This window comes from Pseudophryne corroboree, chromosome 6, assembly GCF_028390025.1.
Source record: "Pseudophryne corroboree isolate aPseCor3 chromosome 6, aPseCor3.hap2, whole genome shotgun sequence".
In the NCBI taxonomy this organism is placed as follows: domain Eukaryota; kingdom Metazoa; phylum Chordata; class Amphibia; order Anura; family Myobatrachidae; genus Pseudophryne; species Pseudophryne corroboree.
This window is the reverse complement of record NC_086449.1, coordinates 291,262,772-291,284,231: the sequence shown is the minus strand read 5'-3', so window position 1 is coordinate 291,284,231 and position 21,460 is coordinate 291,262,772.

Here is a 21,460-nt window from a genome sequence, read left to right as displayed (position 1 = left end):
CTCTGCTGCACTGTACTGAGTACTCCTCCTAATGCTCCCCAAATTAGTAAATCAACTCAAGTGTCTCTGACTCTCTAATCTAATCTAAATGGAGAGGACGCCAGCCACATCCTCTCCCTATCAATCTCAATGCACGTGTGAAAATGGCGGCGACGCGCGGCTCCTTATATAGAATCCGAGTCTCGCGAGAATCCGACAGCGGGATGATGACGTTCGGGCGCGCTCGGGTTAACCGAGCAAGGCGGGAGGATCCGAGTCTGCTCGGACCTGTGCAAAAAAGGCTGAAGTTCGGGGGTTTTCGGATTCCGAGGAACCGAACCCGCTCATCTCTAGTTTTAAGCAATGCTTTTTTCTAGAATGAAGAATGTTTTTGTTGCATTTTAAGATCAAACAAATGCAGCTTGACATTTGAACAAGAAAATTATGCATGAGAATGCAAAAAAAATTATTTAAAAAAAATACAACTTGTTTTGTACATATATATCTATGTATATAATGTATACATATAGGACACATGTCTGAACATGAACTAATTTTAAACATGTCATTTGTGATTTTATGCGTGAGAATGTAAAAAAGTTCAACTTGTTTTGTACATATATATGTATGTATGCATATAGGAAACATGTCTGCACATTACAGTTCAACTTGTTTTGTACATATATATATATGTATACATATAGGAAACATGTCTCCACATTACCTTATTTTAAATATGTCATTTGTGATTTTTCAGCATCAAAGCTTAAGGTCTGTCAATTCAAAGTATATATATATATATATATATATATATATATATATACACACAATGTCACAGCGTGTCTGGCTATATACATTGAAATAACTTTAAAACATGGGGTGGGGAACCATCAGACCTCCGGCTGTTGTTGAACTACACATACCAGTATGCCCTGCAACAGTTTTGCCTCATTGTCTAAGTATTTTGGTATGTATTCACTAAGCAGGGATAACCCTGTTCAACCCAATTTACCAAACGGTTACAGCAGAGAAACCCTCTAAATGATATGTTTTAATTGTAATAAACAGTAACTAATATTCGGCCCATCAATTTGTTAACTAGTTATGCCACAGAGGCATGTAGTGCCTCATGGCTCATTGTGGTCATTAGTTCCTAGATCATCTTTAAAACATGGGGAGGTGAACCTTCAGTCCTCGATCTGTTGTTGAACTACACATACCAGTATGCCCTGCAACAGTTTTGCCTCATTGTCTATGCATTTTGGTATGTATTCACTAAGCATGGATAACCCTGTTCAACCCAATTTACCAAAAGGTTACAGCAGATAAACCCTCTAAATTATATGTTTTAATTGTAATAAACAGTAACTAATATTCGGTCCATCAATTTGTTAACTAGATATGCCACAGAGGCATGTAGTGCCTCATGGCTCATTGTGGTCATTAGTTCCTAGATCATCTTTAAAACATGGGGAGGTGAACATTCAGTCCTCGATCTGTTGTTGAACTACACATACCAGTATGCCCTGCAATAGTTTTGCCTCATTGTCTATGCATTTTGGTATGTATTCACTAAGCATGGATAACCCTGTTCAACCAAATTTACCAAAAGGTTACAGCAGATAAACCCTCTAAATGATATGTTTTAATTGTAATAAACAGTAACTAATATTCGGCCCATCAATTTGTTAACTAGTTATGCCACAGAGGCATGTAGTGCCTCATGGCTCATTGTGGTCATTAGTTCCTAGATCATCTTTAAAACATGGGGGGTGAACCTTCAGTCCTCGAGCTGTTGTTGAACTACCCATACTAGCATGCCCTGCAACAGTTTTGCTTCATTGTTGATGTAAGCATTTTGCTATATCAAATTGTTAACTAGTTATGCCACAGATGCATGTAGCGCCTCATGGCTCATTGAGGTCATTAGTTCCTAGATAATGGAAAGGCAGAATTCTAATATTCACCCATCAAATTGTTAACTAGTTATGTTACAGAGGCATGTAGTGCCTCATGGCTCATTGTGATCATTAGTTCCTAGATCATTTCCAATTCACCCATCAATGTGTTAACTAGTTATGCCACAGAGGCATGTAGTGCCTCATGGCTCATTGAGGTCGGTCCATCAATTTGTTAACTATTTATGCCACAGAGGCATGTAGTGCCTCATGGCTCATTGAGGTCATTAGTTTCTAGATAATGGAAAGGCAGAATTCTAATATTCGACCATCAATTTGTTAACTAGTTATGCCACAGAGGCATGTGGTGCCTCATGGCTCATTGAGGTCAACCGTTTGCAAAAAATAATGTGCGAGAATGTCTAAGTACAGCTTGTTTTGCACATATATATGTATGCATGTATGAATCGTATCTGAACATGTTCCAGCACTGTTATCTGAACATGTTCCAGCACTGTTGTATAATAATTGTGTTTTAATCGTTATCAACAGAAACTAATATTCGGCCCAACAATTTGTTAACTAGTTATGCCACAGAGGCATGTGGTGCCTCATGGCTCATTGAGGTCAACCGTTTGCAAAAAATAACGTGCGAGAATGTCTAAGTACAGCTTGTTTTGCACATATATATGTATGCATATATGAATCATGTCTGAACATGTCCCAGCACTGTTGTATAATATAAATTAGAAATTTCTAAATTCTCTTTAATTCATAATAAAAAAGAAAAAGGCTATGTAGTATTGCTATTAAATATTCCACATGGGCTTGAAAAACTTATGAAACTGTGTTTGTTATTTTGCATGTTTACATTAATAATAACCAGATGCTTTTGTTATATGGTCATTTTGAAACTGTGTTTGTTATTTTGCATGTTTACATTAATAATAACCAGATGCTTTTGTTATATGGTCATTAAAATCAATACGCTTTTCAAATCGGTACCATGTGTGACATGGTATGATTTTTAAATAGTACCATATGTGACATGGCATGAAGTTTCAGCTGCTGGAATGTGAGAACATTTTGTGTTACTTTAAAATATATCTTTTTTTTTGTCATATGTGACATTCTTTTCAAAGCAATTATCTTTTAATACAGTTTAATATCGAGCTCTATACATTTTATATTAAATTTTATATAAAAGCGATATCAAACACTATAATTTAATATTAAAGGGGGCGTTCCCCAGGAGAAAGGGGCCGTGGTACCTGTCACTTTGACAGAAAGGTGGTCTTTATCTACTGTAAACCAAGGACATTATAGCAACCCCTGATGTCATCTGCTTATGTCACGCCGGCCACCGCTAGATACCTTTGGCCCCTCCCCTTACACTGGGTACTATAAGTACAAGAAACAGCCCTATATACAACATACTCATTGTGCAAGTCTTAATCATAGTAAATTTAATGCTCCCATTGATGTCATCTAACCCCCCTGGTTTCTGTATATACCTTGTACTTGTCCTATATAGTCTCAAACTGTAAGTGTTTTTTTTTTCTTGTTTTGCTCATTTGTTTATATACTATAATGGGCACTGTGGATCCCTAGTAGCACAGAAATAACAATACATAAGAATCCTTATTACAGTAAGTCCAGTTTTTACTGCTCCCCTCTTTACCCTTCCCCAAGGGCAGCCAGCATATGATTCTAAAATAAACAAGGGGCACAGATAGTGCAGAGCACTTTGTCCTGAATGACGGTCACTTTAAAAAACAGTTTTTATATTTAAAATGTATGTGCATATCTTGAGCACAGTGTGCTATTTTTAAAATTACCAATACTGAATCTAGCGCTCTGTCACTCTAATCAATATGCTGCCAGTAACATAGGGCTACTCACCCCTATTAGATTAAAAAATCAAACAAGCAACAAAGAAAACTAATGTTACAGCGCATATGGATTAGAATTTATAAGGGTCTTTTTTATTAAAACACATATATATATAAAATATGCAATTTATACCACCGGCCGGTCAATATACCTTTACAATGATTATTTCACATATAAACTGGATGTAGCATATATTGTAACAAGTTACTCTATATCCACTTAGAGTTTCTTAACAACACCTATTGTAATGGTTAAAATATAATTTATCCAATATTTACTGAGGCTGAATGATACACACAATGTTCTTTTCTGTGGGGCTATATCACAGTCACTTCGATGAAGAAATGATGAAATAAAGTTATTCCTCACATGGAATGCGGGTATATGCGCTTTATATAGCCACAGCCTATAAATAATGTGAGCCAATGCTCCCTCTAAAAGCGTGTCTGGCCAGACATTTATGCAGTGCGGTCTCACCACTCCTGTGTATGGATTATTTCACCCAGAATGTCCTCCCCGGCTGCTGGTGCTTTCAACCTTTTATCGTGCAGTCATCTCTGGGGGATCATAAGAAAAGGTGAAGAATTCCAACTACAACCTGCTGGAGTGTCCGTGTTAGTTGTCGAGACCTCCGGATAGTGGTATATATAGCAATTTAAATGAGTAGTTGACGCGTTTCCCCGCCTCCCTCTGGGTTCAGCGGCTTCATCAGAATGAATGTAGTGTCTCCTTTCTCTTCATTTAAGCTGAGCGCTAGATTGTCGGCCCGCCCATCATGCTGACGTTTCAGTCTCCTGGGCGTTTCAAGCCTCGTTTTGGCTATGTAGCGCATATCGGCTTTCAGGTGTATAGCGGCTTCGGGACTTCTCATAATTTCAGTCCCATCTGTAATCGATCATTCATTAGCTGTGTCCAAAGCACGATGCAGGTGCCTAACAAATTAGTAGAAGATTTCATGCACAGCCCTCAGATAACAAAACCTTCTATCTATATTTTAAAAGATTTATAATGATTTCCTTATAGAATGTAAAGGAGGACAACATTCACTTCAAAAACCATACTAATGGCTAAATATTACTACAATATCAATATGACAATAAATATGACATTTATATTTATATATATCTTTAGGAGACATGTCAAAAACATAAAAAGAGTGCATCTCAGCACGCATAGATTGTTCAATCAATCAATTCAGGTATATATATATATACGCATAAAAAAAGGGGGGGTTCTACACCCGTGTCAAAGTTTGTCTAAAACATCCACAAAGAAGAGAAATTACTAAACTATTCATATGTAGCTGTTATTTATCTATAGTTTATCCTTTTACTATATAAATATGAAGAGAGGTATATATAGAAAATAGACATTTATATAATCCTAATGTATGTATACATGTGTATATTCTCTTTACTAACTTCCATCTAAACAGTCTATAGCATATCTGATATCCAATATATTCAATATCCAATACATATTCCCGTGCGTCCGTGTGAACAGATACACACATGCATCCACACCTAAAGTGTATGTACACGTATGCCTAAATGTCCACACAGACACTAAGGGAAAAGAGGATCTAACCGTATATGTCATAATAGACCATAATAGACATGAAGGAGTACATATATGATACATGAAGATAGAGAGAAACAAAAGATAATGTGTAGCAGAGATCATGTTTTTTGGGATCAAACTATAAATTCTCTTTTTTAATGCTACCAAGGCAGAGGATATTAATCCAATCAAAAGGGAGGACAGGGGGAGGGGACAGGAGAAGAATAGACATATTCTCACAAAGGGAGGGGGAGACATGATGTGGCTCTAAATGTTATTTAACTCAATGGCATCATTGAGTCCATTCGGGACCATGGAATCTAATCTAAATATCCAAAACGCCTCACGTCTACACAGTCTCCCAAACCTATCACCCCCTCTATATGTTTTCTTCACCTGTTCAATCGCTATCACTGATACACTTTTCATATCACCATTCTGGCATAATATAATATGGTTTGACAAGGGATGTAGTTTATTACCATTCTGTATATTTCGTTTGTGCTCCATGTATCTAATGTGGAGCGTGCGGGTCGTTCGTCCCACATATTGTTTCCCACATTTGCAGCTCAAAATATAGATGACATAGGAAGATTGACAGTTTAGAAAGTCCTTAATTTCAAATCTAGCCCCAGAGGTGAAGGAGGAGAATTCTATAGTTTTCCTTGGCGAGTTGTTACACATGAAACATCTGCTATTCCCACACCTATGGTAACCCACAGGTTTCTTTGGAAGCCACAGTTTATCCATAATTGGTTCTTTTGCCATTATAAAATGGCTCTGGACCAATTTAGTTTTCAGATTTTCAGACCTCCTAAAGATCACCTTTCCCTGTGGGTCAATTTCATCTTTAAGAATATCATCTTGTAGTAAAATTGGTGTGTTCTTTTTTATGATGTTTCTAATTTCTTTAGAACAGCCATTAAACTGTGTAATGAAACCTATATTCTTCTCCTCCCTACTAGGGTCTTTACTCTGCCGTGTATGTTCCATTTGTAACAATGTTTGTCTATCTATAAAGTTAGCTTCTTCATATGCCTTCTGAATAATTTCCTTAGGGTATCCTTGTCCTGAAAAGGTATCCATCAATTTGGTGGCTTGATATTGATATGTAGTTTCTAGAGTACAGTTCCTTTTTGTGCGAATTAGTTGACTTTTTGGTATATTGTTTTTCCAAGCATTTAAATGTGGTTTTTTATAAGTTTCCGTTATAAGTCTATTGTCTTTCACCGAGAGTGTGACATCCAAATAATTAATCTGTGTTAAACTAAAAGTGGCGGTGAATTTTAAACCGAAATTATTATTATTAATATTAACTAGTCTTGTTACAAATGGAACATACACGGCAGAGTAAAGACCCTAGTAGGGAGGAGAAGAATATAGGTTTCATTACACAGTTTAATGGCTGTTCTAAAGAAATTAGAAACATCATAAAAAAGAACACACCAATTTTACTACAAGATGATATTCTTAAAGATGAAATTGACCCACAGGGAAAGGTGATCTTTAGGAGGTCTGAAAATCTGAAAACTAAATTGGTCCAGAGCCATTTTATAATGGCAAAAGAACCAATTATGGATAAACTGTGGCTTCCAAAGAAACCTGTGGGTTACCATAGGTGTGGGAATAGCAGATGTTTCATGTGTAACAACTCGCCAAGGAAAACTATAGAATTCTCCTCCTTCACCTCTGGGGCTAGATTTGAAATTAAGGACTTTCTAAACTGTCAATCTTCCTATGTCATCTATATTTTGAGCTGCAAATGTGGGAAACAATATGTGGGACGAACGACCCGCACGCTCCACATTAGATACATGGAGCACAAACGAAATATACAGAATGGTAATAAACTACATCCCTTGTCAAACCATATTATATTATGCCAGAATGGTGATATGAAAAGTGTATCAGTGATAGCGATTGAACAGGTGAAGAAAACATATAGAGGGGGTGATAGGTTTGGGAGACTGTGTAGACGTGAGGCGTTTTGGATATTTAGATTAGATTCCATGGTCCCGAATGGACTCAATGATGCCATTGAGTTAAATAACATTTAGAGCCACATCATGTCTCCCCCTCCCTTTGTGAGAATATGTCTATTCTTCTCCTGTCCCCTCCCCCTGTCCTCCCTTTTGATTGGATTAATATCCTCTGCCTTGGTAGCATTAAAAAAGAGAATTTATAGTTTGATCCCAAAAAACATGATCTCTGCTACACATTATCTTTTGTTTCTCTCTATCTTCATGTATCATATATGTACTCCTTCATGTCTATTATGGTCTATTATGACATATACGGTTAGATCCTCTTTTCCCTTAGTGTCTGTGTGGACATTTAGGCATACGTGTACATACACTTTAGGTGTGGATGCATGTGTGTATCTGTTCACACGGACGCACGGGAATATGTATTGGATATTGAATATATTGGATATCAGATCTGCTATAGACTGTTTAGATGGAAGTTAGTAAAGAGAATATACACATGTATACATACATTAGGATTATATAAATGTCTATTTTCTATATATACCTCTCTTCATATTTATATAGTAAAAGGATAAACTATAGATAAATAACAGCTACATATGAATAGTTTAGTAATTTCTCTTCTTTGTGGATGTTTTAGACAAACTTTGACACGGGTGTAGAACCCCCCCTTTTTTATGCGTATATATATATACCTGAATTGATTGATTGAACAATCTATGCGTGCTGAGATGCACTCTTTTTATGTTTTTGACATGTCTCCTAAAGATATATATAAATATAAATGTCATATTTATTGTCATATTGATATTGTAGTAATATTTAGCCATTAGTATGGTTTTTGAAGTGAATGTTGTCCTCCTTTACATTCTATAAGGAAATCATTATAAATCTTTTAAAATATAGATAGAAGGTTTTGTTATCTGAGGGCTGTGCATGAAATCTTCTACTAATTTGTTAGGCACCTGCATCGTGCTTTGGACACAGCTAATGAATGATCGATTACAGATGGGACTGAAATTATGAGAAGTCCCGAAGCCGCTATACACCTGAAAGCCGATATGCGCTCCATAGCCAAAACGAGGCTTGAAACGCCCAGGAGACTGAAACGTCAGCATGATGGGCGGGCCGACAATCTAGCGCTCAGCTTAAATGAAGAGAAAGGAGACACTACATTCATTCTGATGAAGCCGCTGAACCCGGAGGAAGGCGGGGAAACGCGTCAACTACTCATTTAAATTGCTATATATACCACTATCCGGAGGTCTCGACAACTAACACGGACACTCCAGCAGGTTGTAGTTGGAATTCTTCACCTTTTCTTATGATCCCCCAGAGATGACTGCACGATAAAAGGTTGAAAGCACCAGCAGCCGGGGAGGACATTCTGGGTGAAATAATCCATACACAGGAGTGGTGAGACCGCACTGCATAAATGTCTGGCCAGACACGCTTTTAGAGGGAGCATTGGCTCACATTATTTATAGGCTGTGGCTATATAAAGCGCATATACCCGCATTCCATGTGAGGAATAACTTTATTTCATCATTTCTTTATCGAAGTGACTGTGATATAGCCCCACAGAAAAGAACATTGGCCCTCATTCCGAGTTGTTCGCTCGGAGTTTTTCATCGCATCGCAGTGAGAATTCTCTTAGTGCGCATGCGCAATGTTCGCACTGCGACTGCGCCAAGTAACTTTACTATGAAGAAAGTAAGTTTACTCACGGCATTTTCATCGCTCCGACGTTCGCATTGTGATTGACAGGAAATGGGTGTTACTGGGCGGATGCACGGCGTTTTAGGGGCGTGTGGATGGAAACGCTACCGTTTCCGGAAAAAACGCAGGAGTGGCCGGAGAAACGGTGGGAGTGCCTGGGCGAACGCTGGGTGTGTTTATGACGTCAGCCAGGAACGAAAAGCACTGAACTGATCGCACAGGCAGAGTAAGTCTGAAGCTACTCAGAAACTGCTAACTCGTTTGTAATCGCAATATTGCGCGTACGTCGGTCGCAATTTTAAGAAGCTAAGATTCACTCCCAGTAGGCGGCGGCTTAGCGTGTGTAACTCTGCTACATTCGCCTTGCGAGCGAACAACTCGGAATGAGGCCCCTTGTGATACATTCAGCCTCAGTAAATATTGGATAAATTATATTTTAACCATTACAATAGGTGTTGTTAAGAAACTCTAAGTGGATATAGAGTAACTTGTTACAATATATGCTACATCCAGTTTATATGTGAAATAATCATTGTAAAGGTATATTGACCGGCCGGTGGTATAAATTGCATATTTTATATATATATGTGTTTTAATAAAAAAGACCCTTATAAATTCTAATCCATATGCGCCGTAACATTATTTTTAAAATTACACTGCACTATCTGCGCCTCCTGTTTAATTTAGGAACTAATGTATGTATATATATATATATATATATATATATATATATATATATATGTGTAACCCAGACATTTTTCGGGTTTTGTGTTTTGGTTTTGGATTCGGTTCCACGGCCGTGTTTTGGATTCGTACGCGTTTTGGCAAAACCTCCCTTAAAATTTTTTATCGGATTCGGGTGTGTTTTGGATTCGTGTGTTTTTTTTTTAAAAAACCCTCAGAAACAGCTCAAATCATAGAATTTGGGGGTAATTTTGATCCTATATTATTATTACCCTCAATAACCATAATTTCCACTCATTTTCAGTCTATTCTGAACACCTCACACCTCACAGTATTATTTTTAGTCCTAAAATTTGCACCGAGGTTGCTGGATGAGTAAGCTAAGTGACCCAAGTGGGCGGCACAAACACCTGGCCCATGTAGGAGTGGCACTGCAGTGTCAGACAGGATGGCAGTTTTAAAAACTAGGCCCCAAAGAACACATAATGCAAAGAAAAAAAAGGGTGCAATGAGGTAGCTGGATGACTATGCTAAGCAACACAAGTGGGCAGCACAGTCACCTGGCCCATTTTAGAAGTGGCACAGCAGTGGCAGACAGGATGGCACTTTTAAAAACTAGGCACCAAAGAGTACATAATGCAAAGAATAAAAAGAGGTGCAAGATGGAATTGTGCTTGGGCCTTCCCACCCACCCTTACGTTGTATTAAAAGCACATGCACACTTTACACAAACCAATCATTTCAGCGACATGACCAAAAAAGAAGCAATTAATCTCTCCTTGCACAAACTGGCCCCAAAGAACACATAATGCAAAGAAAAAGGAGTGGCACTGCAGTGTCAGACAGGATGGCAGTTTTAAAAACTAGGCCCCAAAGAACACATAATGCAAAGAAAAAAAAGGGTGCAATGAGGTAGCTGGATGACTACGCTAAGCAACACAAGTGGGCGGCACAAACACCTGGCCCATCTAGGAGTGGCATTGCAGTGTCAGACAGCATGGCACTTTAAAAAATTGGCCCCAAACATCACATGATGCAAAGATAAATAAATAAGAAAAGAGGTGCAAGATGGAATTGTCCTTGGGCCCTCCCACCCACCCTTATGTTGTATAAACAGGACATGCACACTTTAACAAACCCATTATTTCAGCAACAGGGTCTGCCACACGACTGTGGCTGAAATGACTGGTTGGTTTGGGCCCCCACCAAAAAAAAAGAAATCAATCTCTCCTTGCTCAAACTGGCTCTACAGAGGCAAGATGTCGACCTCATCATCATCCTCTGATTCCTCACCCCTTTCACTGTGTACATCCCCCTCTTCACAGAGTATTAATTCGTCCCTACTGGAATCCACCATCTCAGGTCCCTGTGTACTTTCTGGAGGCAATTGCTGGTGAATGTCTCCACGGATGAAATGATTATAATTCATTTTGATGAACATCATCTTCTCCACATTTTGTGGAAGTAACCTCGTACGCCGATCGCTGACAAGGTGACCGGCTGCACTAAACACTCTTTCGGAGTACACACTGGAGGGGGGGCAACTTAGGTAGAATAAAGCCAGTTTGTGCAAGGGCCTCCAAATTGCCTCTTTTTCCTGCCAGTATACATACGGACTGTCTAACGTGCCTACTTGGATGCTGTCACTCATATAATCCTCCACCATTCTTTCAATGGTGACAGAATCATATGCAGTGACAGTAGACGACATGTCAGTAATCGTTGCAGGTCCTTCAGTCCGGACCAGATGTCAATTTTCGCTCCTGACTGCCATGCATCATCGCCAGCGGGTGGTTTTGGAAATCTGATCCTATTCCTGGCAGCTCCAGTGGCGGGAGAAAATGAAGGAGGAGATGTTGGCAGGTCACGTTCCGCTAAACTTGACAAGTGTCTCACCAGCAGGTCTTTGAACATGTGCAGACTTGTGTCTGCCGGAAAGAGAGATACAACGTAGGCTTTAAAGCTTGGATCAAGCACGGTTGACAAAATGTAGTGCTCTGATTTCAACAGATTGACCACCCATGAATCCTAGTTAAGGGAATGAAGGGCTCCATCCACATGCCTAGCAGAATCGCTCCATCTTAGCTCCTCCTTCAATCTCTCCAGCTGCTTCTGCAAAAGCCTGATGAGGGGAATGACCTGACTGAGGCAGGCAGTGTCTGAACTGACTTCACGTGTGGCAACTTCAAAAGGTTGCAGAACCTTGCACAATGTTGAAATCATTCTCCACTGCGCTTGAGTCAGGTGCATTCCCCCTCCTTTGCCTATATCGTAGGCAGATGTATATGCTTGAATGGCCTTTTGCTGCTCCTCCATCCTCTGAAGCATATAGAGGGTTGAATTCCACCTCGTTACCACCTCTTGCTTCAGATGATGGCGGAGCAGGTTCAGGAGTGTTAGCTGGTGCTCCAGTCTTCGGCACGTGGTGGCTGAATGCTGAAAGTGGCCCGCAATTCTTCGGGCCACCGACAGCATCTCTTGCAACCCCTGTCATTTTAAAAAATATTCTGCACCACCAAATTCAATGTATGTGCAAAACATGGGAAATGCTGGAATTTGCCCACATGTAATGCATGCACCATATTGGTGGCGTTGTCCGATGTCACAAATACCCAGATGAGTCCAATTGGGGTAAGCCATTCTGCGATGATGTTCCTCAGTTTCCGTAAGAGGTTGTCAGCTGTGTGCCTCTTATGGAAAGCAGTGATACAAAGTGTAGCCTGCCTAGGAATGAGTTGGCGTTTGCGAGATGCTGCTACTGGTGCCGCCGCTGCTGTTCTTGCTGCGGTAGGCAATACATCTACCCAGTGGGCTGTAACAGTCATATAGTCCTGAGTCTGCCCTGCTCCACTTGTCCACGTGTCCTTGGTTAAGTGGACATTGGGTACAACTGCATTTTTTAGGACACTGGTGACTCTTTTTCTGACGTCTGTGTACATTCTCGATATCGCCTGCCTAGAGAAGTGGAACCTAGATGGTATTTGGTACTGGGGACACACTACCTCAGGAAATTCTCTAAGTCCCTGTGAACTAACGCCGGATACCGGACGCACGTCTAACACCAACACAGCTGCCAAGGCCTGAGTTATCCGCTTTGCAACAGGATGACTGCTGTGATATTTCATCTTCCTCGCAAAGGACTGTAGGACAGTCAATTGCTTACTGGAAGTAGTACAAGTGGTCTTCCGACTTCCCCTCTGGGATGATGATCGACTCCCAGCAGCAACAACAGCAGTGCCAGCAGCAGTAGACGTTACACTCAAGGATCCATTGGAGGAATCCCAGTCAGGAGAGAACTCGTCAGATTTGCCAGTGACATGGCTTGCAGGACTATTGGCTTTCCTGTCTAAGGAGGAAATTGACACTGAGGGAGTTGGTGGTGTAGTTTGCAGGAGCTTGGGTACAAGAGGAAGAAGGGATTTAGTTGTCAGTGGACTGCTTCCGCTGTCACCCAAAGTTTTTGAACTTGTCAACGACTTCTGATGAATGCGCTCCAGGTGATGTATAAGGGAGGATGTTCCTAGGTGGTTAACGTCCTTACCCCTACATATTACAGCTTGACAAAGGCAACACACGGCTTGACACCAGTTGTCCGCATTTCTGTTGAAATAATTCTACACCGAACAGGTGATTTTTTTGGTATTTTGACCAGGCATGTCAATGGCCTTATTCATCCCACGGACAACAGGTGTCTTCCTGGGTGCCTGACTTAAACAAACCACCTCACCATCAGAATCCTCCTTGTCAATTTCCTCTTCAGCGCCAGCAACACCCATATCCTCATCCTGGTGTACTTCAACAGTGACATCTTCAATTTGACTATCAGGAACTGGACTGTGGGTGCTCCTTCCAGCACTTCCAGGGGGCGTGCAAATGGTGGAAGGAGCCACCTCTTCCCGTCCAGTGTTGGGAAGGTCAGGCATCGCAACCGACACAATTGGACTCTCCTTTGGGGATTTGTGAATTAGAAGAACGCACAGTTCTTTGCTGTGCTTTTGCCAGCTTAACTCTTTTCATTTTTCTAGCGGGAGGATGAGTGCTTCCATCCTCATGTGAAGCTGAACCACTAGCCATGAACGCAGGCCAGGGCCTCAGCCGTTCCTTACCACTCCGTGTCGTAAATGGCACATTGGTAAGTTTACGCTTCTCCTCAGATGCTTTTAATTTAGATTTTTGGGTCATCATTTTACTGAACTTTTGCTTTTTGGATTTTACACGCTCTCTACTAAGACATTGGGTATCGGCCTTGGCAGACAACGTTGATGGCATTTCATTGTCTCTGCCATGACTAGTGGCAGCAGCTTCAGCACTAGGTGGAAGTGGATCTTGATTTTCCCTATTTTACTCTCCACATTTTTGTTCTCCATTTTTTAATGTGTGGAATTATATGCCAGTAATATTATTATATCAATAGCAATGGCCTACTGCACTGTCCTACTATATACTGCTCACAGCAATGCAGCACATATATGGATACTTGAAGTGACACTGAGCTGCAAAATACAGCAATGGCCTACTGTACTGTACAACTATATACTGTTGGTCACCAAAATGCTGCACTGTCCTACTATATACTGCTCACAACAATGCAGCAAAGATATGGATACTTGAAGTGACACGGAGTTGCAAAATACAGCAATGGCCTACTGTACTGTACAACTATATACTGTTGGTCACCAAAATGCTGCACTGTCCTACTATATACTGCTCACAACAATGCAGCACAGATATGGATACTTGAAGTGACACAGAGCTGCAAGATACAGCAATGGACTACTGTACTGTACAACTATATACTGTTGGTCACCAAAATGCTGCACTGTCCTACTATATACTGCTCACAACAATGCAGCACATATATGGATACTTGAAGTGACACGGAGCTGCAAGATACAGCAATGGCCTACTGTACTGTACAACTATATACTGTTGGTCACCAAAATGCTGCACTGTTCTACTATATACTGCTCACAACAATGCAGCACAGTTATGGATACTTGAAGTGACACGGAGCTGCAAGATACAGCAATGGCCTACTGTACTATACAACTATATACTGTTGGTCACCAAAATGCTGCACTGTCCTACTATATACTGCTCACAACAATGCAGCACAGATATGGATACTTGAAGTGACACGGAGCTGCAAGATACAGCAATGGCCTACTGTACTACTACTGGTGGTCACCAAAATGCTGCACTGTCCTACTATATACTGCTCACAACAATGCAGCACAGATATAGATACTTGAAGTGACACGGAGCTGCAAGATACAGCAATGGCCTACTGTACTGTATAACTATATACTGTTGGTCACCAAAATGCTGCACTGTCCTACTATATACTGCTCACAACAATGCAGCACAGATATGGATACTTGAAGTGACATGGAGCTGCAAGATACAGCAATGGCCTACTGTACTGTACAACTATATACTGTTGGTCACCAAAATGCTGCACTGTCCTACTATATACTGCTCACAACAATGCAGCACAGATATGGATACTTGAAGTGGCACGGAGCTGCAAGATACAGCAATGGCCTACTGTACTGTACAACTATATACTGTTGATCACCAAAATGCTGCACTGTCCTACTATATACTGCTCACAACAATGCAGCACATATATGGATACTTGAAGTGACACGGAGCTGCAAGATACAGCAATGGACTACTGTACTGTACTACTATACTGGTGGTCACCAAAATGCTGCACTGTACTACTATATATATATATATATATATATAGTATATACTGGTCACACAACAATGCGGCAGATATTGAGCACTGATGATCAGGATACTGTCTAGAATTGAGTCTGACACAGAGCTGCAAAATACAGCAATGACCTAGTGTACTGTACTACTATAATTATATACTGGGGGTCCCCACAATTCAGCACACTGAGCACAGATATTTGCAGCACACTGAGCACAGATATGGAGCTTTTCAGGCAGAGAACATAGATATTTGCAGCACACTGAGCACAGATATGGAGCGTTTACAGGCAGAGAACGTAGATATTTGCAGCACACTGAGCACAGATATTTGCAGCACACTGAGCACAGATATTTGCAGCACACTGAGCACAGATATGGAGCTTTTCAGGCAGAGACTGTAGCCACATCTTCTCCGTTCAATCTCCAATGCACGAGTGAAAATGGCGGCGACGCGCGGCTCTTTATATGGAATACGAATCTCGTGAGAATCCGACAGCGGGATGATGACGTTTGTCCTCGTTCAGGTTAACCGAGCAAGGCGGGAAGATCCGAGGCTGCCTCGGACCCGTGTAAAATAGGTGAAGCTCAGGGGGGTTCGGATCTCGACGAACCAAACCCACTCATCTCTAGATAAAACTAAACTGGGTAATAACATACGGCAACAGTGGTAGGAGGGCCCTGCTCGCAAGCTTTCTTTGATAGATTTGCGAGAGATAGATATATAGATATCTCAATCTTTATTAATTATTGACAAAGGTTATTCTTTCAACCCATGGGGCCAGATGTAATGCAGTGTGAGAAGGCCGGAGCGCCAAGATTCTGGACAAACGCGTACTTTTTTTTTAAAGCTGCAATCATTTACAAGGAAAAAATGTTTGCTGCTTTAAAAAAAAAAAAAAAAAAAGTACGAGTTTGGCCGGAATCTTGGCACTCCGGCCATCTCACACTGCATTGCATCTGGCCCATGGTCTGAATTGTTCATAGCCTCTCACTAATGACATGTATGGAAATGGAGTAAGGGAGACCCCTAACAGGTGGCAATGATGTAACTACTCAAGCTGCAAAATATAGAAAGCCAAGGGAGGATATCCAATTAGCTGTGATGCCGTTTTGGCTGGTGAAAACAGCCGGATATCATGATTAATGACCTATGGTCATTATCGCAGTATCCAATTAGAGGCCATCTTCATCAGCCGACAACGGATTCACAATTGCGCAATAACACATGGGATTGGGGATAAATCCCCGATCCCATGTGTTATCGCGGCTCCAGCAGCTGCTTATCACAGATTATGCTTGAGGCTTCCGAAGCATAATCCGTAATAAATGCTGGCATTGGGGGAGGAGCCCACCGCATCATGACTAATAGGATAGCCTCAGGCAATACCTGAATAATTGCACAAGACGTAAGAGATGCTGCCAAGCACTTTCACAAACTCAATAGAAAAAAAAATCTGCCACAGACACCCACAAGTGAAAACCTTTTTAAAAATATAGGCCCTCATTCCGAGTTGGTCGCTAAGAGTCTTCGCAACGCAAATGTACGAAATGTAAGTATCTGCGCATGCGCAAATGCGTGATTACGCATGCGCGAGTACATACGTACGACAACTGTGCAAAATTACTCAGAAAAAAAAAAGCCGTAACTGGCAAACGAAAACGAGGAGTGGCGTGGGCGTGGCGGAGGCGAGACTTCGCAATGCTCCGACATGGGCGTGAAAGTGGGCGTACAGTGTGGGAGTATGCAACTCGCAATGGGCGTGTTTTTCGCAAATAAACATTGTCGCTGTTAAAACTAACATAGGAAACCGTAGCAACATTCACGCAGCAGCCGAGTAGGTCTGCAGTTACTCTACATTTGCGAAGTACTGGTACAAGTGTGTATGCAGTAATTAGCAGTTAATTGGATAGCACATTCATCTGATGTCCAATTACTTGTTAATTAATGAGCAGATGAAAGTTACCAACCAGCAATTGTCTGAACACACATTACATGTTTATTCTACTCACATATAAATCTCACACACTGCCAAATAAGGGTGTGATTTTTGTTGAAGTTGTTGTGTAAGCATTTTTTAAACTTGATTTAATGTGTGTAAGACTCCCAAATACAAACAAGTGAAAATATTTGTGAAAGTGTTTGAAATCTGCAACTTTTTTGACAAATAAACCAACACCCACATAATGCAGCATACACTTTAATTTAGTCTTAAAAGTCACAATAATATTTGATTATAATATCTGACAATGTTTGAAATGATGTCCTGTTGACCATAGATATTTATAAAAAGCGTCGTGTCTGTTTACTTAATATGGACATTAAAGTGTGGTGCAAAGCATACCTTTTTTTGGTGTTTTTACCAATTTTTAAGGAGAATTTGCAGATTGGTCTACAAGTGTCTATATGCTGACCTAATCTTTCTGGAACTGCATTACCTTGAAGAAACTGCTCAAATTTTTTAAATATCTTTTTTATTACTATAATAATATTTCACAACATTTAAACAACATGGCTCCACGTGAGTCGCACAGGCAGAGATGGACCAAGCAGCAAGCAGATGGCACTGACAATCATTAGATAGCAGAACTCAGTACTCTGCAAAATTCTGCTTCTGACAAAAGTATATTTTTTAAGCATAAATAAAACATGACACACCCTGCCACACACAAATTTTAAACCAAATGAGAAAGAATTAGGATCCACCACACAAACACAACAATACATAGCACACTAGTAAGAAGAAGATGGCTCTGGTGTTTATACACATAAACTCACAGGCTACAATACATCCAAACAGAAAGAATACATTTCACTAAGAGGGAGTTATCCATTCTGGCCACACAAGCCAACTCCAAAAATACATAGAGGCAACATCAAAAACATGGGTGCTGCCCATTTTCTTCTTTTTCTCCCCGCCTGAGGCTGTTCTTCTTTGGAAGGTCTGCGGAGCGACCTTCGTTGGGCCTGCCCATTGGGCTGTTCTTCCTGGGCAGGGGCAGGGGAGGGAGCCGATGTGGGTGGCTCTCTGCCACTGTGGGCAAGGGAGACAGCGATGGCCTGGAGCCCTTGCAAGATGTTATTTGCAAGGCTTTGGAATGAGGAGACAAGTTGTTCTTGGCCCTGCCTAATCTCTGCCAGACCTTGGCAGAGTTGAGCAACACCTTGCTCAACACAGGTTCGGTGCTCAGTGAGCCGGACAGCTATCTGGCTTACCTCCCGGATGACCCCGTCTTGAAACCGATTTAGGCTCTCACCATACCTAGCGATTTCAAGCAGGATCTCCGGGATAGCAGAGGGTTGGGTGGGGGGGCCAGTAGGAACCTGCAGAGGTGGGATTTGTTGGCCCACACTGCCAGACTCACTAGGTCCCTCCACCTCAGCCTCAACCACATAACCGTCCTGTGACTCAAACGGATCACCCCCCTGTGCTGTGTTTTGTGGCAAGCAAATAGAAGAATGTGTGGGAAAAAAGTTGGATACAAAATTAGTTTATTATTATAAATACTGTCAAAATTACAGACAACTAAATGTGTAAACTTACCTTCCAAGTCATGTCCCGTCAGGATCTCAGGCAGGTCCGTGTCCATATGAGACACCCCTTGGCCCTCCTCATAACTGACACAGGGCATCGCCATCTCCTCCAAGTCAGTATACTCCACAGCGACAGGTGCTCCTCCACCTGTAGCCCTTGAGGCATTCCACTCCGCAGCCCTCTTTGCCTTCAGGCGGGATTTGAAGTCGGCCCACCTACATATGTATTGTGAAAGAGGGACAAAGTAGAGTCTTATTATTTGTCTAAGCTAATATATAGGACACGTGTTCTGCTTGTGTTTGCTAGACATAACATCACATGTAACTACATTTTTTAGTCAACTTATCACTGAAAAATGACTGTCAATATGCACTTACCGTCGTCTCACTTCCTGTGATGTTCTGACGACAGAGCCAACTTCATTCACAGATTTTGTGATGTCTCTCCAGATGCGATCTTTTGAAGCCGCCCCCATGTTTTTTGGCCCTCTATGGATTTTGGACATGGCCTGCGTGACCAAGACACGCAACTCCCTCTTAGTGAATGCAGGCTGTCTTTTCTTCCGTCTGGAGGTAGCCTGTGAGGTTTCTTCTTGTTGGTCATCACCATCTTCCTCCTCACTAGCAGCTTCTGTCTGTTGTGTTTGTGTGGCTAAAGCCAATTCTCCCTCAGTTTGGTCACTATGTGTGTGTGGCAGGGTATCCCCAGTCAATTGTTGTGGTTCAGAAGCAGACATTTGCAGAGTACTAGGTCCTGCCTCTTCAACATCCGCAGAGGCGTATTCCAACATGCGCCTTTGGCAATCTAGGCGTCTTTTCCGCAATGCCATCTCCTGCTCTGCAATGCGGTCCATCTCTGCTGCGATTTGCTCACGAGAAGCCATGTTTGTGATGACGTGTGTACGCCGAGGTGTGTGCTTATATACCTACGTGCGTAGCGTTAATTCACACAGGTGTACACTGTTAATCTGATTAATGATTGCACTGCTTATTTAAGGGCCTACTTTGCACGCTGTGAGTGTAGGTAGTTTGGAGTTTCTTTCACTTGAGTTTGTTGGCTTGTGCGTGAAGGTGCTATAGGAATTTTCAGAGTGAGTAATTGTCAAGCATACATTTGTCCTTTCGTTTGCGTTTAGAATATAGTCAGTGTAGCATTTTGTCTGCGAATTTTCGTTTGTGAGTATTCTGGAATTCGTCTTGTTGTTAATTTTTTGATTTAAAAGTGTTAATTTTATGTTGATTGTTTGTTATTCTTTTTTACACATATATATTTTGCTAGTCCATTTTTGCAAATAAACCTGTGCTTCATTGCTTTTACTGACATTTTTGTTCTCTTGTAGGAGATTTGTTTTGGGTGACGTAACCCTAGTCTATTTTGTTTATTTTGTGTGCTATATAACACAACTAGTTCCTTGCTTTATTTTGGATCAGGTAAGTTCCCTGGGCCTGTGTGGGTGCCTGTTTGGTTTATTGGTCTGTATGTTGTTTTTGACTGTCATATTTGCTCTCTTGTAGGAGATTTGTTTTGGGTGACGTAACCCTAGTCTATTTTGTTTATTTTGTGTGCTATATAACACAAATAGTTCCTTGCTTTATTTTGGATCAGGTAAGTTCCCTAAGCCTGTGTTGGTGCCTGTTTGTGTTTGTTCAAAGTGTTTTGATTATGTTTGTTTTCCATCTTGATAATAAATGTTATGTTTTTTACCGGGATTGATCAGCAAAGTAGTGTTGTTCTTGGCTGGACTAGCTACTAAAGGGCTAACTTTTTGTTTGTTTTATTTAAATGTTTTTAACCAATTATTCATAATTTTGTAGTAGGTGTTTGTGATGTGTTTGATGTTCTGTTTTTTTAAATAATAGTATTTTTAACAATTACAATTTAACATATGTAGCTTTCATTATAAAAATAATGTTGTTTTTCTTTTTTTTTATAATATTCTTTTTGGTCCTGAATTGAACCCAGAAAAAATGTCTTACGCTCCTGCAGTAAGTTGACACCCCCTTTTTTTACAAATTTTTTGCTTGCATATTTTTTGGACTTTGTTTTTGTCTTATTCAACTTTTTTTTTTTTATAAAAGTGTGTGATGTCTATATTTATCGCAGCAGAAGCCCTACCTCCCCAACCCACGCCAGCACTCCCACCCCAACCGCCAGCCCCACAACCACAACCGGCTCCTCATCAACCAAGGCAACGGAGGCGTGCTAGGCCACCAATTTTCCGACCACGTGTCCTACTTTTTGGGATGCCAGATGATGTGGTTGTATGTAGATACAGGCTGCCACCACATCTAATCCTAGACACTCTCTCCATAATAGAGAGTGATCTGGAGTCTGAAATTCGGTATCCTACAGCAATACCACCATTGACACAATTCCTTTCTGTGTTACATTTTTTGGCAACAGGGTCTTACCAGCATGTGGTTGGAGACCTGGTTGGCATGTCGCAGGGCCAGTTCAGTAAGGTCCTGCGGCGTGTCTGCCA